Here is a 27,982-nt window from a genome sequence, read left to right on the forward strand (position 1 = left end):
CAACATGCCGACCTGCGCAGATACACATCAAAGTGACTATCTATAAAACGATTGGAAAACAGCATCAGGCACAATCATGCACTTGGAATTTAAGAACAGCCTTGATCAAACATAAAACATCACAGGTACATTAAAACATGTCTTTCAAAGTAAGATCAAATAAAACGATTTATTGTAAACAATGTTCAGTAACTATCAAATAGAACTTTGCAACCTATCGCAAAGAGCAAGGTTAAAAAGAAAAGCAGTATGAAACACGGGTAAATATTGAAAGGCACTATAAAACAAAAGGTACAGCAATGGCTGAGCTCATGATGGAAATGCATTCAGGTTTTACTAGACAGCACCTTGAGGTTTTTAGAAAAAAACAAGAACTGAAATCATTTGAACATGACCATGCAACCTATCAACTAAGTATTACAATATGTTTCCTTGTCTACATACCAGAAGTGACCGGCAAAACTTCTTATCACTGCTTTGCCATCGCAGGTAAATCGTTGGTTGCCTGTTCAATCAGTGAGCCATAATCCCAGAAAGGGAGGATGGGCGAGCATTAACCTCCTGTTTGGCAAATTAATTGTCTGCAAGAGGGTTATTCTCCTTCACTCCTTCACCACCACGTCTTGCTACACCCTGGCGCCAGCAGTATTTTTCTACCCTGCTTACCTCTTCTATTGCTCTGCTTTGCTTGGTTCCATGTACAAGGGAAGGAGCTCCCAAACCAGCCAAAGCCTCCCCTTCGGCCCACCGTGGTTCCAGGGCACACGGGCCCACTGTTACTGCAGGGCACACAGGCCCACCGCTCTGCTGGGCACACCGGCCCACCGTGGTTCCAGGGCACACGGGCCCACTGTTACTGCAGGGCACACAGGCCCACCGTCATCACCAGGCACACAGGCCCTTGCATGGCACACGGGCCAAGCTTGGTTGCTGGGCTCACTGGCCCGTCCTCACTGCGGGCTCTCGGGCCCCCAGTTCAGCTGGGCACATGGGCCCCCCTCGCTGCTGGCACACGGGCCCCCGTTACTGCTGGGCGCACGGGCCCTCTATTATTGCTGGGCGCACGGGCCCCCACTGCTGCTGGGCATCCAGGCCCTTCTATCTTCCGCATGGGGTTCCTCCATCATTTTCTCCAGAGCGCGGGACATTTCCCTTCGTCGCCAGTTGTTATACTGCTGAGGTGGGCCATTCACACGCACACTGAATGACAGACACAGGAGCCATTGCCTCTCCAACCTTCCCTTTATTCCTCCAGGCTCTTACTGATTTCCCTCTTCCCTCGCCCCTCCCTTTCCTCCCGCTTTCCGCTCCCTCCCATAGTCTCTAGCTCTCCCTCTTAAAGGGGCTCTGTCCTTTTTCCCTTACAACACTCTACCCACTCTGTTGGGGACTTCCTCGCATTGAAGGTCTCGCCCTCTACAACGCCAAGCTGCCTGCCACAGACTACCCTCTGCCTCCCACAGACTACCCTCTTTTTTCAGCTTTCCCTACACTCACATGACTTCCGTTTCCCTTTCCTCTCCTGAGCCCCACCGCCCCCCTATTTTTGGTCTCTCTTCTCACCTTTATTTCATATCACCATTTCCACAGTTTCGGGACACAAGCTCTACATTATTTCTTGGTGGGCCTCCTCTGACTACTACATGCCCCCTCATCCACCTGAGAAGCACAGAGAAAACCATGTCAGATTCTTAAACTGATGATGCCTGTCATGTGTTTCATTTATACCAGTGCAAGATATGAAACCAACAAGAAATCTGGGTGTATTATTAGTACAAACAATGGAAGGCAAATGTGAAACAAACTCCTAATACGACAAGAAACTGCAGCACTAGGATGGGGAATGAGCTTAACAATGAGATCCTGATAACACACATCTATATTTCAATGGAAAGAAGTGTGAGAGACTTCCAAAATTGGTAAGAAGTTTAAGTGCACATTGAACACCAGCACAGGTTTAATAGACGCCTCTGCAGCAACACAGACAAAATGGAGGACACCAATAAGAACATGTCCAATATTGGTCTATGATAAGCATACATGTTAATGTTAAAGGTTTTTATACCGTGCACTCTTGCCACTTGCTTAGTCTCATGGCGCTCAGGCAGATCTGTAATGCAAGGGGGAGGGTGAGTAGTTAGTAGGATTGAGCGGGAAAAGAGCAAGATCGCTGTGATGTTCTGTTGGCAGCTTCAGCTCGGAAACACTGTTCACTGAGCCTAAATGTGATTTTCAGAAGTTGGTCGTCATGTGCTGTTGTGCAAGATTATGTGTGGTTTGTTTTGTTGTTGCAGTGTTGTGATGTTAGTGCAGATTGTGGTGCTGTAGAGGCTTGGGTGTGCTAAGTTCAATGTTTGAGAGGTGCTTGCAGAAAAGTGCATTTTTAGTAAGGTTAGTTGGTGGAGATCTTGGGCATTCATCTAGGTGCATCACACTTCACACCCTCAAAGTCCATCTAAGTGCATCATGTTTCCTATCCCTGAATTCAATCTAGGTGGATCACATTAACTACCCCTGAATACCACCTAAGTGCATCACATTTCCCCCCCCTGAATTCCAAATTCCACCCAAGCGTTTCACTTCTCCCACCCCTAAATCCATCAAAGTTCATCGCATTTCCCTCCCCTGAATACCATCTAAGTGCATTACATTTTCAACCCCTGAATTCCATCAAAGAGCATCACATTTCCGACCCCAGAATTCCATCTTAGTGCACCACATTTCAAACCCCTGAATTCCATCTAAGTGCACCACATCACCTAGCCCTGAGTTCCATCTTGGGTATATTAAAATTAGGTAGTGGCAGAAAATGTGCGTAGATGTGAAATGTGGCTAACTGAAACATTTTGCCTAAGTGTGAGATGTAGCTTACGAACACGATTTATCTAGATGTGAAATATGGCTGGCTATTACAATTCGCTTAGACAGCAACTAGCACAATTCATCAGAGTGTGAGAAATGGCTAACACAGTTTGCTTAGATAAGAGCTGAGGTTGAGGTAAGCCTGTGACTACATGCATAAGACTATAAGCAATGAGGCATTGAGTTAATAGGTTGTTATGATAAGGTGAAGGGTAAGTAGAGTAAGGAGCATGGTAGGTCAGCTTAGTAGGGTGTAGTAATGGCTGTGTTCTCTGAGCGAGCCACTCTTACCTTGTCATTTACTGCTGATTGATGGCTGCAGACTTCCCCGGAAAACACCGGCAAACACTGGCAAACACTGGATGGAGCTGCTGCTTTGAGAGCTGCCCTTTGCCTAGGGGCCCTTAGCCAAAGGCTGCCCAGGCAGGAAGACTGCCCTGGATATTTGCCTTTATTGGGATTCTGGGGCCAATCAGGGGACAGGGGCTCTTCGGCAGATGGGAGTATTGGATGAATGCAGGAAGCGGGCAGGGGAGGGTCAGGGCCTGCACACAGAGTGCTTGTTCAGGGAAAGCGCTCTATGAGTGTGGAAGCAGGAGCTGGATTAAAGAACAAGATTGCTATGAAAAACACTGCTCTTGTTGGCAGGGCACCAGAGCTAAAGTTGTGCGCAGGGGGGTCTCCCAGATTTTATTTATTTAGTGTGCATTGGTAAGGTGCTTATACATCAAAGTAAATTGTGTTTCAAAGCACACACAGGGCATCAGGGAAAGAACATGGGAATGGAATGCAAATATAATAACAGTGAACAGAGAGAACGAAGTGCACCTACTAAGCCCTGTGAGCATTCAGAATGTGCAAGTGCAGAGAGAGAGAAGGGACAAGGGCCTAGGCACTCGCAGTTGCAAGGTTTGAACTACTCTGCCAATCAGGGGACAGGAGCTGGTCGGGAGGTTGGAGGATCGGATGAATGCAGGAAGCGGGCAGGGGAGTGTTAGGGTCTGCACACAGTGCTCATTTGGGGAAAGTGCTCCATTGGCGTCCAAGCAGGTGCTGGATAAAAGCGCAATATTGCTTTGAAAAACACTGACCTTACCTGCAGGGCACCGGAGCTGGGTTTACAGGGGGTGGTCTCCCAGATGGCCTAGGCAGTCGCAGTAGCAAGTTTTACATTTCTGGGCAAATCAGGAGATGGGGGCTGTCGGGAGGTGGGAAGATCGGATGAATGCAGGAAGCGGGCGGGGAAGTTCAGGGTCTGCACATCGAGTGCTTGTTTGGGGAAAGCACTTATGGGGCTGAAAGCAGAAGCTGGATTACAGCACAAGTTTGCTTTGAAAAACTTTGACCTTACCTGCAGGGCACTAGAGCTAAAGTGGCTTACATGAGTCAGGCAAATCACCGTCACCACACCAGAAGTTACAAGGGGGCACATTCATTTTGTGATACATCACTGAACGCCATTATCCAAAGTTTAAAATGTGTCTAATAAACAATATATTTTGTGTAAGTAAACATTGATTTATCAGCTATAATCCTAGATAAAATGACTATGAACTATTTGTTGTCCTAGAAAAGAACATGTACCTTGGTTAGTTGTCATCTTACCACTGCCAAACAATTGGCAAACATCCATGTGCATTGTCTCTGGTGACAGCTCCACTTCCCTCAGAGCTACAGACATGGGATCAAGTGAAAGTTCCCAAGCCAAGCTCCCCAGCCTTCCCCCTTAGGTGATATCTCTATTTATGGCAAAACTTCCTGCCAACTACCAACTTTCACTCAGGTGTGGCATCCCTGGGCACCACTCCCCCGACATCATGAGACCTTGAACTCTTTTGTTTTAATTTTCTTTTTATTATTATTATTACTATTATTGTTATTAGAATTGTATTTATTGAGTGTAGACCTAGCTTAGAGAAGCAACCGAGCCCTTTACAAAGCTATACAACAATACAGAAACATAACAGAGTGCTTTACAGAGGTATACAACAGTACAGATGCATAGCAGAGCGCTTTTCAGAGGTAACAACAAAACAGATATACAGCGGGGGTGGGAAATAGAGGGGCACAGAGGAAGGGTACAGCTGTAGTGAGTGGTGGGAAGGAGAGGGGTGGTGGCAACTAGCAAGTCAGGTGGTGCAAGGGGCAACATGATGGTCTAATTGTTGACGAAGACAGACATCTTGCAGAGATGGGTCTTGAGTTATTTTCTGAATTACAGGAGCATGGGGGTGCGACTGATGCTGATGAGTAGGAGGTTCCATACTCTGGGGCCTAGGCAGGAAAGGCTTGTTTTCTGGTCCTTTACTTTTTACAACAGCGGATTTCAAGATGGCACGTGTCCTGGCTAATGGTGGTGTGCTGTCTGCCAGAGATGCTCAGTTTCTCCGTGAGGTAGCTTGGAAATTTGATGGCGACTACCTTAAAGATGATGCAGCAATACTTGAAGGTGATGTGTGCGTGCAATGGGAGCCAGTGAAGGTCGATGAAGGCTGTGGTGATGTGGATGCATCTTCATAGACCATTGATGAGACATGCAGCCGTGTGTAGGATACTTCTCAGGGGTACAAGGGAGGATGAGGGGAGGCCAATAAGGAGTGAATTCCCCAATCCAGGTGGGATAGCAACAGTGCTTGAACGCTGCATCTAAACCTGTCCGGAGTGAGGAGGGTTTGACTTTCCACAGGAAGGAGAGCTGATACCAAGCTGTCTGAGTTTTCTAAGCTATGTGTGTCTTGAAGGAGAGGTGGTTGTCGATTTGGAACCCGAGGGACTTGGAGTAGGAGGTGAGCTCGGGTAGGAAGCCCTCTGAGTTCATGGTTGATAGCCAGGTCTGTATATCTGGGTGTTTAGTGTTTTTGGTGAGGAGTAGGAATTCGGTCTTGGAGGGTAAGAGCTGGACATCCAAGACTGGATCAGTGATAGCTAGGTTTTGAATCTATGGAAGTGCTTGATGGAGTCGATCTTGAGATATAGCTGTGTGTCGTGGGCATATTGGTGGATGTTTTGTGTGGCTTGGAGGGCTCCCAGCAACTCCATGTATAAATCAAAGATCACTGGGGAGAGGATGGAACCCTTCTGGGCTCCACAGGTCACAGCTAGCATTTGCGATCTAGGGGAGTCCATCTGAACCAAATGCTGGCAGTTGGCGAGGTAGAACTTGAACCATAGGACAAGGTTGCTGATTCCCATGCTCTGATGTAGGGTGTCTGTAAGCACCTGGTGGTCTACTGTGTTGAAAGAGACCAAGAGGTCGAGTAGAACCAGGGGCAGTGGCGGCCCTTGTCAAGGATGTTGAGGATGTCGCCAACCACCTGTATGGTTGCTGTCTCTGTGCTGCATCTAGGTCTGAATCCGGATTTGTAGGTTTGTAGGAGATTGTTGGTGTCGATGTGTTGCTGCAGTTGTGCAACTACCGCTTTCTGGATGATATTATCTAGTAATGGAAGATGGTTGATAGTTTCCTAGGTTGTCTAGATCCAGAGTGGGTTTCTCCAGTAGAGGGAGGATTTGTCCTGTTTTTAGGGTCGATGAGAAGGTGCCTTGGGAGCTGTTGATGATCTCAAGGTAGGGAAGGAGAGCTTCTCTGGGGAGGGTCTTGAGGATGGATGCTGAGATGATGTCATCTGTATACAATGGGGCTTTGAGGGTGACCAAGGTTTCTACCAGGTCCTCTACCGGAGTGTCTTGAATGTTGTCCACGATGCAGAGATTTTGGGTCTCATCACGAGTTTGGCAGTAACCCTTAAAACCGTCGGATCACGAGTACAAATACCGCCAGCGCCATTACAGTCGGCGCAAGTACAGCCGGCTGTAAAAGCGCGGGCTGTAAAGGCGCCAGTATCCATTCGCGCTAAAACATATCAATCACGAGTCTGGCATAGGCGCTATTAGCGCCAGAAAAGTGGCAGATAATCCGCCGAAAATACCCCCAGCAAAATGCTGGAGGTAAAATAACACAGGGCACAGCAATAAGGGCCCAGGTGAAACCGATGCAAATCAGAGGCCTACAAACGACCCAACCATGCACAACACACCCTCCCCAACCCCATTACACCAGCAGGAGCAGGGAGGAGACAACAATAAGGGCCCAGGTGAAACCAAAGCAAATCAGAGGCCTACAAAGGGCCCACCCATGCACAACACACCCTCACCAACACCATTATACCAGTAGGAGCAGGAAGGAGACAGCAATAAGGGCCCAGGTGAAACCAATGCAAATCAGAGGCCTATAAAGGACCCACCCATGCACAACACACACTTCCAAACACCATACTGCCATTTGGAGCCGGGAGCCTTGATGTGGACATTTACCTGCTGCGCCTAGAGCTACAGAGGCCAGCCAAATAGGCCAGGGCCCTGGGAGCGCAGGGGGTGGTGGGAATGGGGAGAAGGAGGAGGAGAGCATCACCAGCAAGGCGGCCAGCCATCCCCAGGCCCAGGCCAGCACCCTGGGCCCTGACTGATGGCCAGTTGGTGGCCGAATATAGACTGCACAGGGCAACCATCACCCAGTTGCTGGACACAATCCAGGCTGACATCGGCAGCCGTATAGCCATCAGCACAGCAGTACCCCCGCTTGTGAAGCTTGTGTCCGTGCTACAATTCCTTGGGACTGGCAGCTTCCAACACACCGTTGCCATGATGCACAGCATGGCCCAGTCCACCTTCAGTGCCAAGCTGGGACAGGTGCTGGATGCACTGTTGATCCATGTGAATGAGCACATTGCATTGCAAGCCACACAGGCACAGGTGAACCAGCTGAAGGGTCAATTCCAGGCCATTGTAATAGCAGCCCGGACTGCACACGTGTAGCACTTGTACCACCCCAGGCACATGAGGCAGCCTACAGAAACCGGAAAAATTACCATTCCCTGAATGTGCAGATGACATGTAGCCCTGACCTCACCTTCAGCCACTGATGTGCCCGCTACCCAGGATCCACCCACGACTCCATGGTCTTGCGCAACAGTACCCTGCCAGCGTACATGGAAAGGCAGCAAGGCCAAAACACATGGATGCTGGGTGAGTACAAATGTAGTCCGTAATGCATGTTGAATCACATCTGGTGGGGCTGGTCACACACAGTGAAATCCCTGCATGGCAATAGGCAGCACCATCACTGCAGCATTTCCATGCATGTACCTTGTACAAGAACCCTTGGACATGTCCAACACAGCAGAACACACCCAGTCAGGATGTAAAAGACATGTGGCAGCACAGTCACATATGGTAGGCCTAATACCACAAAGACTCCTGTGTGTGTTGCACTATAGCTTCCCACCCTGACACAGTACAGACATCTCACCCTGGCCACCCGACAGTCATGTCAAGGTTATACAAAAGTCAGCACATCCACAAAAGCACTACACATAAGTAGTCTGATTAACAACAATGTACATCCCTGAAACACTAACCCCTGATTGGCCAATCACATGCCTGGAGAACAGTACATAATAGTGGCAACCCGCAAATGCAACAGCAGCCAAAGGGAATGCCATTGACACATGGGCTAACCACTTGTCGCATGCACAGGCAGATGGAAGGGTCCCCTCCTCCAGTGACAAGGGACAGTGTACTGTTACATTTAGAAACAGAGGCGTAGCAAGTTGTGAGTACTCCATTGATTCAATGCTGCTCCTAGCACAGCACACTCCACAATGTAAGTGACCAAATGATAAGTAGGGCACATGTAATACATGAGTGTGATGCACATAACAACTCACAAATACATAGATACACAGCTGTATGGCAATCTCACACCATGCTTAAGGAAGTCAAAGGTTGGATGCCAACATTGCAATGAGATAGCATGACCTTCTCGACACAAACTTGATCCTGCTGAAAATGTCACTGATGACTGAGCCTTGTGCACCCACTGAACCTACCTTGTACCCATACCTGCTTTCTCTCCCCTGCAGGTGATTCTGGATATCCCCAGTACACATGGCTCATGACCCCTGTGCATCATCCACACACTGCAGCTGAGCGGGCATACAACATTGCCCATGGATGTACACGCATCTGCGTGGAGAGGGCATTTGTACTGCTGAAGGCACGCTTCCAGTGCCTAGACCGTATGGGAGGGGCATTGATATATGCACCTGAAAAAGTTGGAAAAATTGTACTGACATGTGCCATGCTGCACAACATTTGCTGTCACAGGAATGTGCCACTGCCCCCCGATGCTCATGTGGAGCCACCTGAGGATGGGAGTGAAGGTGATGATGTGCCATAAGGTGTTGAACGTGCACACAGGAATGGGCTGAGGGAGGGGAGGTTGACCAGACAGGGCTTGATTGATCATTTTTTGATACGGGTGGCGGCTACGTTTTGCACATGTCACTTGAACATTAAAGAGCACTTAATCACAATCACAACTGTCTATGCTTTGTATGAATTTTAAACGTGATTTATTCAAAGATTGTCTATCCCCCCACCCCCAATGAACACCCAGCACACAATCCCCCCTCCCCCAGTGAACACCCAGCACACAATCCCCCCTCCCCCCAGTGAACACCCAGCACACAATCCCCCATGCCCCCAGTGAACACCCAGCACACAATCCCCCACCCCCAGTCAACTCCCCACAACGGTGCAGGTAGGTGCATGTTCTCAGGGCACCCACAGCAATGCCATGTGCAACTATGATGGTCGCTGGCACTTTCCATGTCCTGGCCCCTCTGGTGTGCGGGATCTCAGGTGGTGCAATGATGGGTGCCTAGGAGAAGGCTCAAGGGATCCCTCTGTGGGTGTAGTGGAGGTTGATGGGACTGACCCAGTTGCCTGCAGATGCTGACAGAGAAGGTTGTTCACTTCCCTTGTCTGCTCAGCGAGTGCAGATACTGCCTCGCACAACTCCCGTACCCTTTGGCCAAAACCTGTCAGGGCTGAGGTGCATTGCTCCACCACTCTGCGTGTGCGCACGTAGTCTCGGGCAATGTACTTGCAGCCATGCCGTATAGATGCGCTGATGGCCTTGATATGCCGGCTGTGCACTTTGGCCATGGATTCCACTTTTGCCTGTTTGCCCTTAATTATGTACAGACGTCCCATCACAGCTCTCCCGTGATGAAAGGTACCCCTGGTGTGGCAGGTACCGGCCTGCCAATTGTGCACTTGCTGTTGGGGGGGTCTGCATGGGGACATGTTGGCGGCTTGGATGGGGCTGCCGGGCTCTGAGTGCCGGTCTTCAGGGTTGCCATATGATGGTGTGTCTAGTCTGGCTCCGGTGTGCGGACACGACGCGCATGCACATGTGGGGTTTGTGCTCCCTATGTGACTGGCCCTGGGGTCCCCTGTGGTGTGCCCATCTCTTCGGCGTCGCTGCTTCCGAGGGAATGCAAATGTCCTGCCTGATGCGCAGCTGGAGGTGTCACTCCCACATCAGGCTCTGACCCACAGGTGACTCCCTCTGCATCGGAAGTCTACATGGTGGCTTGGGGTGAGCTAGGCGCTGACACCCTGTGGCCATGTGGGTGCTACAGCGGTCTGGTTGGGCTGCGTTGTGGCGATGTGGGATGGGTCCGGCGTCGGTTCCATTCCGTGCGGCCCCTTTGTGGGGTGGTGGTGCTGGTCGAGGTACGCTGCCTCGGGCGCTGGGATGGAGTGGTCTCCTCACCGTCATCGTCATCCTGTGAAGTTCGCTGTGTGCCTTTGGGGTACATAGGGTGTGGATTCAGTTCAAGGCAAACTACATAAGTAGCAAGCAGTTCATGCCATCAAGTGGGATTGTGGGCAGTATCAATTATGTATGGCACTTGCATTTTGTTAAATCTCCATATAGTGATTGGTGGAATGTGTGAGTGTGGAGGAACAATGCATGGAAATGTTTGTGTGCCATCATCACATGCGGGATTGGGATGCACCATGCTCAAGGTCCTTCATGCACACTCACACTCTACGTAGCTGTCCCATGGCTATGGATGTCTGTCCCCTGCCCGTGTATTGATGCACTGCACGTGCAGGGGAGTCTAGGCGGCACTACGGTTCAATGGTTCAAGGGCTCAGTTATGGGTGTCTGCAGTGCCTCTCACATATTTCATCACATTCATTTACTCAAGGTCTGCATGTGTGGTCCTTTCAGATGCATGCATTCGGGGTGGGACTCACCTGCAGTCGGCTCAATACCAGTGCCTGCCTCCGCTCCACCAATTCCCTCTATGTTGCCCATGTCAATTAGGGCAGTAATCGTCTCCTCCCAGGGTGTGAGTTTGGGTGGTGGCGGTGGTGGTCCTCCTCCAGTGCCCCTGCTTTTACTCCTAGGCTGTGAGAGTATCCTGCGGACCCTCACACGCAAGTCATTGAGGTGCTTGCGACAGTCCTCGCCATCCCGGGGCATGCGCCCCACTGCAGACACCCTTTGGCTGATGTTCTGCCAGATCTGTGCATGGCGCTGCCCACTTGTCTTGCACTGCTGCAGTTCATCATGGTGGATCTCTGCCTCCTCCACCAGTACGGCCAGCTTCTGGTCACTAAATTTTGGCTTCCTGACCCTGTCACTCACTCTTCCCAGGGGTAGATGGCTTGCAGGGGCTGTGATATCCGACGGATTGTGATTTCGAAGATGGGCGCACTTTATTTCCCGTTCCAGCGGTGATGCGTTTCCCACGTGCTAATAGCGCACGCTATTAGCGCAGTATGGAGGTAGTGCCCGGTGCGCTGGATTTATGGGTTCTTGGGCCTTTTTCCTGTCGAGCGCTATTTGCGCTACCGCGATGTCCCTGTGCGCGTGCAAGCAAACTCGTGATCGGGTGGACAATCCGCCGGGGGCTTGGCGTTAGCGCTAATTATGCTCGACGGGAAAACCGCAGCATTACCGCCCAACTCGTGATGAAGCCCTCTGTGAGGAGGGACACCAGGTGGGTCTGTGTATATCTGCTGGTGAATCCTGTTGATTGTGTCGATGAAGAAGGTGTTGATGGTGGTAGATTTTTCAATGGAGTGTGGTATGGCAGGGTCAGGTAGTGGGTTTACGCAGTGTTTGACCACTTTGAAGAGCGCTATGCTTTTGTTGTTGGCTTCTGCTATTGTGTTCTGATAGTAGTAGGCCTTGGCTCTGTTGATTAGTTGTCAGTGTTTTGCTAGGAGTTCCTTGAGGAGCGCAAGATTGGATGCGGTCCTGTGGCGGCACCAGGTTTTCTCTTGCTTCCTGATTACTCTTTTGCTGAGGTTGAGTTCTTGCATTTACCAGGGTGCTCAAGATTTTGGTTTGCAGGTGTGGTGTTTCAGAGGCGCGTGTTGGTCGATGGAGGCTGAGAGGGTGACAATGGCCCTCATTATTACCCTGGCGGAAAGTGACTGACCGGACCGCCACAGCGTAAATAGCGTTTCCGCCATTGCACGATGGAGCAAAGTGCGGCCCATTCCGACCCATCGGGCACGAGCACCACGGCATGGCGGAAGTGCAAAGTCCGCGATGGCGGAAATGACCCCAAAACGGCCCACACCGCCGCCGTACGGCGCCCTAGGTGCAATACCGCCACCCATCTTAGCGGACACCGCAGTGAGCGCCAACCGGAAAGTACGGTGACCGTAAATATACGGAAACGGAAGTAAAAACATGGGCCCGGAACGGGAAACAACACGCCGTACACCTATAAAACCACAAAATCCACACAACCACTAAAAACACTACCCTGAGACACATCCCAACCCGTCATCCACCCTAGTGAAACCAAGAAAAATGGGAAAAGTAGCGAAGAAAGCGTGCGACCGCAAGCGGCAGGTCCACTTCTCCCGTGAGGAACTCACCGTGCTTACAGAGACCCTCCAGGAGAATGCCGCCGCCGTCTTCTCCACGCCAATGACCAGGACGGCACTTGCGAACAAGAAGGCCATATGGGCCCTGGTGGCACAGCGGGTAAGTGCGGTGGGGACCGCACCCCGCAACCCACAGCAATGCAGAAAGCGATGGGACGACCTGCGGATACGCGTCCGTAGCATACTTTCTGCCAACCGCAACATTGCCACAGCCACCGGGGGAGGATCGGAATCACCCATCAAGTTGACCCCCTGGGAAGAAATCTGTGCCTCCACCATAGGAATGGAGAGCATAGAGGGAGTCGGAGGGATGGAGAAAGGAGTGCAGACATCCGGAGAATCCGGTAGGTGGGCCAAATAAAACCATGCCAAATCCACAATGTCCAATCATGTGAATCACATGTGTCCACATAGCGCAACAGTAACACATGGCCAGGAGAACGTCCACACACATTGGCCTGATAGCGCACTTTAAAACTCACAATAAATACATAAATAATTAAAAAACCCAAAAACACCCACTACACGTGCAGCAGGCACACCCTAACTGCAGGCTGCCAAACAACTGCACCCTCACTCCACACACAAATGAAAGCACCTCCAAGGCCCCGACCCAAATCACCCTCAGGTACCACCCCAATGCATGTGATACATTGCCATTCCAATTCCCACAGACCCATTAATAACGCTCGCCCTCCTTTACTCCACCACAGGGTCCGATCCAAACGACGAGCTTCAGGACACCCCTACCAGCACACCTGCAAAGAGGGCCAAGACCAACGGCCAAAGACCCTCCACCTCAGCTGCACGCATCAAGACACGGCAGCAGCACAAATCAAGTGGCAGCACAGAGGAGGGAACATCAACATGCACCCCAGCAGCCAGCATGCCCACAACAGCAGCACCACAGGTCCCCCCAATGGATGCCACAGAAGGCACTGCCTCTGGTGGCAGCAGCACCATAGGTGACACCCCATTAATGGCAGCATGCTCCGACACAGAAGACGGGGATGTCGAAGTCAGATCCATCCATGACCTGTCCCAATCCCCCTGTCTGTTCCATCCCGTACACCATGAGGATACCACGCAGGGGCACCCACAAGACGACGACTGGCCATCCCCCACAAGCCCTGTGGCAGGGCAACATGAGGCGAACAGCCACTCTGTGACACCACCGCAAATGGCTATGGCCCAGCAGAGGCAACAGTCCCTCGACCAGTTAATCGTGCAACAGCAGCAACTGGCCACGCTCCTCAAGGACCATGCCGATGAATGTGGGGGCACTAAGGCAGACATAGAAACATCAACTGAGACACTGAGGGCAGAAATGGAGAGAAGTACAGAGACACTAAGGGCACAAATGGAGAGTAGCACCGAGAGCCTGAGAGCCCAAATGGAGAGTAGCACCGAGAGCCTGAGAGTCCAAATGGAGAGAAGCACCGAGAGCCTGAGGGGGGAACTGCATGCGACGTCCAAAGACGTATGTGCCGAACTTGCCGCAGTGCGCCGTGTGCTCACTGAGCTCTCACAAACCCTTAGGGACATGCATGGACGTGAGCAGGCAGAGACATCATCCGTTGCAAGTTCCGTCCAGGGCAGCCCCCAACGTAGATCTGGGAGGAACCTGCGCTCCACAGGCAGGGGTGCCCCTGATACCCGCAGAGGGGGCTTGCAATAGCGACTGCCCACTGACAATGTGCATCTTTGGACACTGGTGTTCGGGGGGGAGGTAGGAGGGTGGAGGGGGTGTGTTGGGCTCACTTGGGTGGCGGGTCGATAGGGTGTTCAACATGATATCACATATGCCATAAACAATGCACGATCAACCAATGAGATGTGTGGACAATGATCTTTGTGTACTAGGCCATCATAGGCGTACAGTCCATATTGTGCATGTACCAGACACACACAGTGCCACGAGTCCCGTGTCCATGTATCAGCCACCAGGCGTGAGTGCTAAAAGCATGCATCAATGAGATGCTGACGAATGTCACGGCCCTCCTGTGCCTCGCGGACTCCTTGAGGTGCTGCCACATCCCCACCCTCATCATGACCATCTTCAGGTGCTTGCAGTTCTGCGTCAGGGGGCATGGGCACATTTCTAAGTACGCACATGTTGTGTAGCATGACACATGCCATCACCATCTTTGCAACCTTCTCATGGCGGTACAGGAGTGCCCCGCCAGACCTGCTGAGGCACCGGAAACGAGTCTTCAGTAGGCCGAATGCCTGTTCAATGACTACACGGGTACGTGAGTGGGCATGGTTGTAGTCCTCCTCATGCTGGTCCCGTGGGTTCCGGACTGGTGTGAGGAGCCATCTCTTCAGTGGATATCCGGCATCACCTGTATGTGGACGATAAACGAATTATGTGGAATGCCATTGCTACGTACGCACCCCCCCCTTCCTGCCAGGTCATTGCCGCATCACATACCCCACATCATCATGCATGAAATGAGACTCACCGAGTAGCCAGGATCTGTACCCTGCGTGTCGCTCCATGTAGCGTGGTATTGTTGAGTTCCTCAAGACCATAGAATCATGGGTTGATCCAGGGAATCGGGCACAACAATGTGTAATGATCCTGTTGGAGTCACACACCATTTGTACATTCAGAGAATGAAATTGTTTTCGGTTGCGGTACTGGGCCTCCATGGCATGTGGGACGACCAATTCCACATGGGTGCAGTCGATGGCACCAAGGCAACCCGGTATGCCGCCAAGTGCATGCAATCCCACTTTTGTGTTGGTAATTTCCTGCTCCGAGCGTGGTAGAGAGATGTAGTCGTCTGCGTGCTGCAGGAGGGCATCGAGCACTTGCAATAGTGTCCGTGAGAACAGTGGCTGAGAAATGCCATGCAACTGTCCGACTGTGTGCTGGTAGGTGCCTGTGGCCAGGAAGTGGAGTACAGACACCACCTTCAGTAGGGGTGGGATGGCGGTTGGGCTATCTATCATGCTGACAAGGTCAGCCTGTGTCATGTCCACAATGGCGGCTATGGTGTCCCGGTCCAAACGGTAGAGGGTGTGGATCTGCTCATCGGTGAGGTTGAACGGATGTGCTCGGAGGCGTGGGATTGCGGGCTGCCTGCGTGGTGGTAGTGGCTGTGCTGGCGGCCCTTGCTGGCCCTGCCTTGCCCTCCTCCTCCTCCTGCGTCTCCTCCGTGCGGCCGGTTGTAGTTGGTGTTCGTCTTCTTCTTGAAGTTGGAGTACTTGCAGTGCTATCAGGTCCCCCAGGGCCAACATAGCTAGTCCTGCCGGTAGCATTTCGGAGTGGGTGTGGTTGTGGGAGGAGACTGGGTGTGCAATTTATGTGTTTTCAGGCTGTATGGCCTCCACCTGTGGTGATTCATTCCACCTGTGCAAGCTGCTCTCCCCTTTGGCCGAGCACGTCCCGCACACAACGCTGCAATTCGAGGAATGGCATCTTGCTATTACAATCATGTATTTGTACCCGATGGCCGTGTAAAATTGGTTGATATGTTCATTCGGCTATGGTCCCATTGTTTCACATACTATTTTAGCAGTCGCGAACAGACTTGTGAAGGGTCAGTGGAACGTAGTACTCGAGTAACGGTGGACCCTCATGCATCACTGTACCGAGTTGCAACGACGGGCAGGGCGTCCCATTTGTGAGTGAAGGCAGTTGCCATTTTCACACACAGCCGCACTCGATGGATTAATTTGTGATTTCAAGCGGCCACAGATGCCTTTTCGACGTGATGTTGCAAATGAGGAATTCGAAGGGCGGCGCTTTCGGTTATCAGCTAGCCGCGAGGAGATGCCCACAGGTCTGACTGCAAATATAACGTTCTATTGTTCAATGTCCTTGGGACAGGGGCCATGGCGAGGATGCAATTATTGCTATGAATAGTTTGGGATGCGCAATAGCGAAGTGGACGATGAGGCCGGACGTTCCCAAATACATGTTACTTCACAACACTGGAATTACGGGCTGGGGCACAGTGGATTTTGCAGGCTGCATAACGCACAGACTCAATGGAATTCTCACATGTTATGTGAGTATGGAAACAGGCGTTATCATTACGGGATGAGGGAATGATGAATGGATGCATGGACAGATGATTTGATACAGTGTTTGCCATGTACAGGGCTTCTTGGAATCTGTCCGCCTCCCCTGCGCTATGTGATGCAGGGCTGCCATAGTGGGACCATCGTCTATCTGGCCTTGTTGAGCCCTCCCTGTCTCGACGCGCCTTCTGATGGATTCTGTTTTCACAGACGCATGCACAGGTACACTCGTTTGTGATGGTGTTTTCACCTCGATATAGATAGTTATGAGTCGCAAGTGGTTTTTGGGTGGTGATGATCCTTTGGAGTGGGCTAGCATGCATATGGCTGTGGATTTAGTGTGATCATTGAAGTGAGTTGTTCGAATGTAGTTCTGATGGCCATTCTATTCTTTTTCTTTTCTTTTGGTTGACAGGTATCTCCTCCCCTTTTGCCACTGCCATCTGTATGCCACTCCTGCAGATGGCTTTTACTCCCGACACCTGCTGCTTCGTGTTAATCAGTGGAGCAGTATTACGATCTTATGGGACGATCGCCAATGGGCCACATGCCCTTACGCAGTACTAGTGGCTCAGAGCAACATTTCGGCCTTTCAGCTAGACTAGTGCCTCCCCATTGGGACGGCCCTGCGGTTCTGTGCGCTTCCATGTTGCCTTTTCGTACGAGAATGTGGCCCTGTGTACCATGAAGGAACAGGGCGTCACACAAGAAGTAGCTGGTCATTTCTTGCGGATGCAGCCCACAATGGTGAAATGTGTTTTGGAGTTCATGGCCTAATGGCTGTATGGGCTTGGTGAATTTGTTGTGCATTAAATTTCTATTCTGATATGGGCCGTGTAGCGTTCTTCTCTGCAAGTGATGTGGCATATTCCTATTTGGGGAGCGATGTATTGTGAGGAGATCTGCATTGTGTTCCAGCTTCGGAGTATAGTTGCGTGGTACTGTGCTGGGCGCGTTTGCCTACGAAGCCCAGTGAGGTCGGGGTGAGGGCTGCCAATATGACTGTTTGAATGATGTCATGCTCAGGGGCGGGGGATTAGGTTTTGTGTAACAGATGCCGGTCAGCCAGGTGGACTGGTGGAATGATGTGATTTTCGGAATATTGCTGGTCACAGGTGCCTGTGTTTGCGTGCGTTTCTTGGTGGGAGACTGAGGTCATGTCCATTGGAATGGCTTCTGTATTCGTGCCATCTGTGCCCTGCAGCTCCCATTGGCCCCTCTTGAGATTCTTTTGTTCGTTGGCATGCATGGGTGACTTGTACATTTCACTGGTTGCATTGTGACTTCATTGCACCTACGGGGAGTTGTACAATGTGGCCAGGGAGCGGTGTACAGGCACTCAGTGGGGCCGTTTACGGTTGATTCGCGATGCCGTACTTCTCACCATGGCGGAATGGTACTTTCCGCCGTGCTTGATGGCGTTAGGTACATGTCCGCTAGGGTCGGAATTCGCGTACCGTTGCGCCATGGTGGTATTTACGGTTTGGCATGGCGCGCGCGCGCGTACTTGGTGCAGTTAGCGTTGGCGTTCACTACGGTGTCGCTAATGGCATCGTACTTTGCGGTGACGGGTCATAGTCGCACCGAGCGCTATTCGATGGCGGTATTGCATTTCCGCCATCGTTTTTCGATTTCCGCCAGGGTCGTAATGAGGGCCAATGAGTGCTTCCAGTAGAGAGTTGCAGTTTGGTTTCCGGTGTTTGGTGCATGTAAGACTGAGGTTGGCGGGGTCTTCCGTGAGGGCTTCCACCGTGATGTCCTTGAAGGAACTGAAGGTTTCCTCCACCTAGCCCTTCTAGCAGCATGCCCCCCATGTGAAAGCATATTTGCACCAGTGTCAGAAGTGTGGAGTCTCTGCCTTAGTCTTTTGCAGTTCCACATTCTCCTGCCCAAAAGCCATTACACAGGGACATCCCTGTTATGACGATTTACTTTTTCCTTCTCCTGCACTGCCCTCCGACACCCACCTCAACTAAAGCTCTCTGCCAAACACTTAGGTTCAGTGCATAAGGTAAACTACAGCTGTGACAAGAGTGAGGTTAAGGTTGGATTCTTGGAATGATGGTCCAGTGTTTAGGAATATTTAACCATGTCCCTGATAGTTCTCAGGGAAAGAAAGCATTTATGATGCAGGACACATCCTCCTTCTCCCTGCTCCCTCCTTCTTATGTATACCAAGATTTGCTAATGGAGTTTGTGCCAGGAGGAGCAGGTTCCAGAAATCAGTGGAATTTAAACATGTAGCTGTGCAGGTTTTAAATATATACGTCTTTGATATCCTTAGGAACTGCAAAAGGGTAGGCATGGCATACCAAGCCTAGTTTCATTCACACTTGCACATAGATATCCCAATTACAAATATAGACACCAATTGTAAAAATAAAATAAATGAAATGTTGTATTGCTCATACTGTGACCTTATTAAAGCAACTTGGAGAGATTATTAAGGTGCCACGAGACTGTAGGGCATTGTTGCACTAGACTAGAGGCATTCAGTGACCAAGCATTTTTTTAACAACATTGCTTTCAAAACTGAGACAAGCAGGTAGAGGTAATAAAAAGCATACATGTGTTGTGTTCCCTAAAACAAACCAGTAGGACCTGATTCTGTGGATCTATGACACAACTGCTTGCACACTCAATCTACAGGCACATTCCTACAATATCACGAGCTCATTTGCAGTGGATCTTGTCCCCTAATGATTGGGAGCTTACATTAAGCCTCAATGCCTTCCTTCAAGATCTTGTGTCAGTCAATGCGTCACTCCAAAATCATCCTGGTGGTGTTAGATGCATTGGTGAGCTGTGATGGAGGTTGCAACAGTAAAGTAACGCTAATTCCTTGAAGGGGGTAAATTACTGCTACAAAAGAGCACCCAGGTGCCAGGAAGAGCTGCCATAGAACCCGTCATAGATACATATGGACATTTATTTGTGAGACTGCTCCCAGAGTCAGTAAATGAAAGCTACAAGCTGGGTATGCTGCTTGAAGCATCCTTAGGGGCAGAGGCCCAAGCACTATACGTTAAGAAAAACTGTGCCTACCACCTCCGTCTAATAAATGCCATCAGACCCTTCATATCAGAAGATAATTGCGCGACCATAGCTAGAGCCACCATCTTGTCACGACTCGACTATGGCAATGCCCTACTTCTGGGGGCCTCCAAACGGTGCCTACAAAGCTACCAAGTTATACAGAACAACGCAGTAAGAACCATCAAACTTAAATCTAGGACAGAGCATATCAGCAACTCCAGAAGGGAGCTACACTGGCTTAAAATTGAAGATAGGGTGCACTTTAAGACCCTAACTATCGTCCATAAATGCATTCACGGAAAAGCACCAACATACCTAAAAACGAGGATCAGTTCATACGTCCCAAACAGAACTCTGAGATCATCCCTACTCGGCAAAATTGCTATAGCCCCACATAAACTTAAAAGTGGCCTAGGCAGAGCCTTTCCAACCCTTGCTGCCAACCTTTGGAACAATCTCCCGGACCACCTAAGATTAGAGCCTAACTACATCCGTTTCCGCAAATCTCTAAAAACCCACATCTTCAAATAATACTCCACATGTTCAAACCTCAGCCGGAGTATTCCTTGTATTTTCCGTCCCGTCTTCATATGTCCGTCTCACTGTCAGTCTGTCTATCGTGTTCCTATCTCTGCGCCCCGAGGCTCGCGAGCTACCGGCGCACTACAAATATTAAATAAATAAAAAAATAAATAAATAAAAAAATACAAGCGCTGTTGATTTACTGAAGCATGCAAGCAGAGACACAGGAAATATCCAGGTAACCATCTATCCACTGTTTACCTTTGGGAAGTGTATGGAACAGGTACAGAGGGGACTCATCCTGGTGATGCGAGTGAGGAGCTATTCTTCACTCCTTTGGCTCAGTTTCTAGACATCAGTGGTAGGAGAGCAGGGAGACAGTAGAGTACTACTACTTGAACGTTTTAAGAATTTAAGATTATGTAAGCATGAACCAGTTGTTATCAATACATCCTGAAGGACATATGGAGGGAAACTATTGCTGTCATTCACCTTGCTATTTGTTTAAATACATGTTGGTTTGAAATACACTGGTATAAAACTGCTTGATACAGTGCTTGTCAATACATGAATGGTGTGCTGGATTGGTTATAAAAGTACAAAAATTGGTATACGTGTCACAGTGTATTTGTATTTTGGATTTGTTAGAATGAATAGCCACAGACTGAATATACGGTAACCGGACACATGCATTGTAAATAATCAGCTTTGGCAAACAAATAAGACCAATACGCTTTCTTGACCCCGCTTCCCTACCAGCTACTGCCCCAACACTATAATGCAATTCCTGCAAACAATTCTAGACAGAGCAGCATACCTCCAGTTCCGATTTACCTCGAACAGGATCACATCCTCATCTCCCGTCAATCTGGTTTCCGTCCCTGCGATGGCATGTAATCTGTTCTATTTGATTTCACAAACCAGATAAATGACCTCTGCGACTCTGGCAAAATTGCCCTCCTCCTTCTATTGAAACTCCTGGCTGCTTTTGGCCTGGATGACCACAACACACTCTGCCATCACCTCAGCACAGTTACGAATTTCTCCCCCATTGCCACCAAGTGGGTTGCCTCCTTTCTGCCAAGAGATCCTCTCGGGTCTACATCAGCAGAGTTGCCTCCCCCACAACTCCTGTCTCCTGCGGTGTCCCTGAAGGGTCTTCTGTCACCACTACCCTTTACAACATTTACACCAAACCACTCTTTGACCACCTTGATTCCATGGATACATCCAACACTAACCACGCCAATGACACCCAGATCTTTATACCTCTCTCTGTTACCTATATAGAAGATACCACCAATCTCAATTCTATTTACGAGACCATCCAGGCTTGGATGGCATACCACAGTCTCTGCTTGAACAATGATAAAACTGAAATCCTGATCATCGGCAGTCACACTACCCTCTCCAAACTCGGCCCAGCCTACCACTCAATCCTGATTGATGGGAACACTTTCCCTGTATCCCCAGTCATCAACACACTAGCTGTCTACCTCGACAATACCCTCTGGCTGCAAACTAGTCCTCAATTCTGACAACTGCTTTGCTATTGCACAAGACTTCATTGGCACAAAACAGGATTATTGCCACGTTCCTCTTGCTGGCACCAGTGAACGAAACCGTAAATGTCAAGTTATTTCAAGTTATCCAGAACAATGCCCTCAGGGTTGCCTTCAACCTCTCAAAATACAATCACATCAGTGCCCACAGGAAACATGTCCACTGGCTTCCAATTCAAGGCAGTATTACATTCAAGACCCTGGCCACCACCCAACTATACCACTCCAAAACTACACCCTCCTACCTCTCACAAAGACTGCCCCTGACTAAACATATCAGAGTCACACACGGCAGCAACAGTCACAAGCTGGACGTTCCTGGTCGTTATCGCTGAGGACAATTCTACATTTTGTCAGGCTTCAGATGTATTCATATGTGTCTCCATTGTGAGGGAGATTGGTGCAAGTACTAACTGATGTCAACAAGGGTGGCATCACTGGAGTGGTGCAACTTTAATAATGTCTAAGAGGAGAGTGAATGTTGAAGAGAAGTCTGATAAGAGTATCAGGTAGTGAAATCTGCTTCAAAGGAGACACCTAGTAGGGGAGTACACCAGGGGATCTGAGTGAACCAAAAGGGGGATATTCCTGCCAGGAGAGTAAACCAGACTGTCAAGAGTTTCTCAGTTGAATTTGAGAAGTTTCCTGGCAGGAGAGTGTACCGGGAAACTTATTTTGAGTTGTTGTTTTGAAAAGAGAATTTGTTATCTTAAGTTCCTCTTTCAATAAAACATTTTGTCATCAGAAGCTTTGAAAAGACATGCTTTTTGCAAAACTTGAATCATTGTTCTTAAAAAGAAATTTGCTTTGTCATTCTGAAAATTAGCAAATATGTTTTGTTTCATCTGGACGAGAATTATGAAAATAACATTTGCTGTGTCATCCTGACGAAAGTATTAGGTGGAAAAGGCATGTGCAATGCCTTTAAGAGACTGATCTTGAGACAAGAACATTGTGAATAAATTACCTGAAGTAATACAGGCGTAGGATTCAACCATGGATACAAGAAGTGTGTTTTTTGTTGAAGTTATATGCTTGAGTTGTTGCACTTTTATGTTAAGGTGAACTTTGAAATATTTACTTTGCACTGTTAGTTGGTATATGTTAATGTGAGGGTCAAATTGAGTGTGGACACAAGGTCATACTGTTTTAGTTTTAATTTCATAGGAAGGGACATTTACGTCAGGATAGAGACAGTTAGACCTTCATCCATACCCCTATTTCTGTTAATGAAATGACTAATATTGAGAAAAGTATCTAATTGGCTCTGCCTCTCATTGCTGACCCCTCACATTGTGTACTGCTAAATCACGGAAATTGATATTTTTAAGCACTCTTCAAAAAGGTAATTGCCTTCAGCCACTTGAATTCTAAGCAGTCATCCTACAACTAGTTTACATTTCATAACCCCTCCCATATTTACTAAATGGGACACACCGATTTATGTTTAATTATAAAGTACTGATCCCACATGTGCAGCCCTGGGAAACATGTTGATGTGATCTTCCAGCATATATCAGTGGTATTTCCTAAAGTCAGTGTCATTTGTTCAGCACATGTCACTGCGTGCCATTTAGTTTACAATCACTCGCAACATTTTAATTTGCCTATAGAATTATTTGATGTCTTTTTCTCTGAGAATTCAGTGTTTACCTTTATAAACAATATATCTAGATTTCAGTCAAGGGCAGAAGCAGGAAAGCCAGGGGACACATTGCATTGTGCAAAAAGGCCTTAAAAGAATACCCCTTGCTACAGTAAGGTAATGTTTGCCCTAGTGATTATATAATGCAACTTTGCAGTTACACCAGTGAACAATTTCTATACTAATGCCCATAATGTCCATAAGGTACAGTGCAATAGCTGGAAATTACTTTGCCTACATGTTGGGCTTTTTTAAGTCTTCTGTGTATTGTAGCTTTTAATCTGTTCAATAGAAAAAGCAAGGTTTTTTGAACTACCAAAATGTGCTTTATGGAACATGTAGATTTGGTAATCCATAGGACAGTGCAAATAACGTTCACAGGCAATGTAAAGTCTGAAACATTAATTAATGTGATTCAGGATGGATTATAATGAAGAAGTGAAAGCCCCAATTAGTTCACAATGGGTGCCCCATGTTGATCTATTGGCATGGTTGTGACAAGGATGGACTGGAATACAGACTCATAAAAGCTCTCATATAAAAACAGAGAAATTGAATAAAGTATCAAACTAGCAAAAGACAACATCTTCATTCAGAACCTCTATTTGCAACAATAAAATCACATGAATATACTGTACTCCAGAAATAAAATGTATGCTTTGCATCTCTCGTATTCAGACCATTGCTCGTGGTGTGACAAGTGAATGCCATTGATGCACATATCCCCTGTAAATGCCCCTAGTCTTGAAGGTTTGGAGAGGATGAACCTGGTACAATCCAACCATCTGAAGATAACCGACCTGCTGATCAGTTTAACCAATATCCTTAAAATGTATTGATTGTGGTGTGGTATAGATCTGAGGATAACTCCGTACACTAACCACATTAATACCTCACAGACCATCACCATAATCCTTTCCATTAGCAAATCAACACTAATTGTCAAAAGATTGTGCTTTCCTCTTTAGACCTATAACACCCTCCCACATCAGTGAATAACCATACCCAAAGCACTCTTGTCCATCAGATCTTGGGTTGTTTCCTTTGGATAATGTACTCCCAAGTGTCTCCGTCAAACCGATTGGAAGCCATATCTCTGTAGAGCTGTATGCATGTGCCCAGTGACAGAAGATGCTACTATTTAAGGGTGCCAGACGAGGAAAGGTTTTTTTGTTAGTCTGCCCAAATCACAGCCTGTCTTCTGTTCACCACACGGTCAGTGTTTAATTCAAAGGTTCTACTGTTTTTTCTTTGATGTCAGAGGGCCTTGTGGTATGATCATGGATGCAAAGTCATACATACCACTGTTCAATTGCTCTCATTTTGTTTGTTTAAATAACAATACGCCATCACACTGACCACAACGAATATATATATATATTGTGTCAGAACCATCAGAAACATTGAGTCTCATTACAAGTTAGCCGGTCTGGAATCAACGGCTCATTCTGACTCGCGATGGCGGAACAACATCACTACAAAGTGACCCCCACAGTGGCAACGAACCCAGTAGCTCCGCGCAAGTAAACAGTGGGACAACTCAGCGGCGCACCCCCAATCACTGGCAATGCGCAATACCAGGCACATTAGGAGTAGCACGGACATGGAAACACCTCCAGGTTCATGGCGTAAACACATGAACACGACGCCGGTACCACAGGCACCGCAGACATGGCATTAAACAGTGGCAGGTGAGCTGCAAAAGGCCCCAGGTGTGCAAAATCAGGCCAACTGCGCACCATAGGCCACTGGGAGCCTACAAAAGGGCCACACCAACACCCAACCCACCTTCCAACACAACCATGCTGTCAGCCACCCTAGCAGCAGTTGGGATAGGGAACCTGCAAGCAGCAGTGGAGATTGAAGCAGCACTAAGGCAGAGGAGGATGCGGCGTAGGCGCAGGATGCAAATCAGGAAACCGGTGGCCATCCCAAGCATCAATGTGCAGCAGGTACCACCCGCAGGCAACAGCAATACCCCGCATCAGGGCCTCACCCTGGAACCTGACACCAAGTCAAATACATACATTATACCGGCTTTACAGGGCCTCAATCATATCAATCGTCACCCTCATTAAAGAGGACATCAGCAGCCGCACCGGCATCCAGACTGCAATCCCCCCTTGCTGAAGGTAGTCTCTGTGCTGCATTTCCTCGCCACTGGAACCTATCAGCACACTGTTGGGGAGCAGCACGGGCTGTCACAACCCTGTTTCTTCAGGATACTGCTCCAGGTACTGGATGCGCTGCTGCACCATGCGTCAGACCACATTGCCCTACCCCGTACCCCTGCCCAGGTTAATGCCATCAAAGTGGCCTTCCATACCATTGCCGGCATGCCGAATTGCATAGGCGCATTAGATTGCACGCACGTGGAGTTGACTGTCAGACATGCAATTGAGGTGGTGTATCGCAATCGGAAGCAGTTCCACTCATCAACGTCCAGATGGTCTGCGATGACCAACAACACATCACGCATTGCTGTGCACGTTACCCGTGGTCCACACACGACTCGATGGTATTGCGGAATTCAACATTGCCACGGTACATGGAACGTTATGCGGGACAAAGCACATGGCTGTTGGGTGAGTACAACTGGCAATGCATGACCCCTGTGTATTGGGGCGGGGGGATAGTCAAGGCCCACAGTGTCCCAGGCAGTTGGGCAAACACAACTCCCAATGCATGACCCCTGTGTATTTGGGGGGGATAGACAAACACCGAACCAAATGATCCGACAAGCACCAATCCGACCGATCCGACTGAGCTTCTATCCTCAGCACGTCGCCATTTGAGCAGGAGCTCTGGACTTTGCTCCTCCGCTTCAGGAGCAACCCTTTACTTCCCTATCCTGCTGAGATGTGCAGGCAAAACAAGGCTCTGCAATCCACTTCAACATAGCACTTTGCGAGTGCTTTTAAAAAATGCCAAAATCAGCATAAATATTATATGCGCACCGCGACTTGAATGTGCACCAGGATCCACCCAGGCACTGTCCTCAAGAAACAAAGATGTGCCCCGCAGCAACTACAAGACGCAATTGCCACCATTGGTAGCCACAAGGCTAAAAGCCCTTCCAAGATGGCTGACGCCAGGGCCACAACCTCCTCACCCTTCCTAAGCTGCAACCTGTCTGCCCTGATTGGCTTGGCACACTGCTAAGTAGCCAACTGGATTGCCGGTAGGCGTGAGCCGGCCTATCGGGAAAAGGCTCAGATCCTGACTGAGCTGACCGAGCTGCAGGCTGCACTAGGGCATAAAGACCTGCCACTAATCACCTTTATCCATTCCCCTGCCTGCCTACTAGCCAGCCTTGCTTAACCAGGCCCTGAGCATTTCCAGTATATCTAGGTTCATAGCCTTGGACTCTGTCCCTGCAGCATACCTGACACCATTGGGACACCAAAACCCGCAAACGTTGTACTCCATATCACAACGGTAACTTTAAATGTGAGTACCTCTGGACTGGAATTGTACTACCAATTGTTCATCAACTCCAGCCCCACCCGATAATTGCCTCCAAGCCTTGTATGCCACCACATGTTATTTATACTTGCCTGCACCACCTTCTGTCTGTTATACTTACTGTACTGCTTCACCAGTTGCACTTGCTTTATACTGCCACTTGTTAGCTACATCTAACCGCCTATTAGCACATTGAACTTAGCCTGCCTTTACATTGGTATATGAAAGTCAAACTTACCCCTGTTAATTGCACCTAGCATACTAGGGTATTGACATCTCACTGCTGCACTCAGCCCATTATTACACTGTTATTTGCTAGTGAAATTGCCATTGATAATTGGATTTAGCCTGCCAGTGTACCACTATTTGATAGCTGCATTTAGCCTGCTACTACATCATTGTTGCTAGCCTGTCAGTGTACCACTATCTCATAGCTGCATTTAGCCTGTCAGTGGACCACTATTTGATAGCTGCATTTAGCCTGCTACTACATCATTGTTTGCTAGCCTGCCAGTGTGCCACTATTTGATAGCTGCATTTAGCCTTCCAGTGTACCACTATTTGATAGCTGCATTTAGCCTGCTAATACATCATTGTTTGTTAGCCTGTTAGTGTACCACTATTTGATAGTCACATTTAGCCTGCTACTACATCATTGTTTTGTTAGCTGAATTGCCATTTCATAGATGCATATAGTAGTAGTAGTGTTGCCCATAGCATTGGTGACATCACCTTGATTGATATACTCAGCCACCTTGTCTTAAATGAATGTTTCACTCACTTCCTGCCATACGATATTGCCCTCCGCACTTCACGATTACAACTGCCCGCAAACCCTGGTGAATTTCGGCACCATGTTCCAGATCCCAACAGTCTCTCACTCCGTCAAGTTTCCTTTCCATAAGTTACCCAACAATAGCCTTGGCCATTACACTCTACTTCATTACCCACATAGCGCCCACAAGCACACATATCATGACTCAGTTACCTCACTCATGTTACCATAACACTACAACCGGACCTATGTCCACCCACAACACCAATCCTTACCTTAACAACCCATCCTTATGGCTCCAACATTTTGCAGCTAAACCCA

Source organism: Ambystoma mexicanum, chromosome 7q, assembly GCF_040938575.1.
Source record: "Ambystoma mexicanum isolate Mex_15411 chromosome 7q, UKY_AmexF1_1, whole genome shotgun sequence".
In the NCBI taxonomy this organism is placed as follows: Eukaryota; Metazoa; Chordata; class Amphibia; order Caudata; family Ambystomatidae; genus Ambystoma; species Ambystoma mexicanum.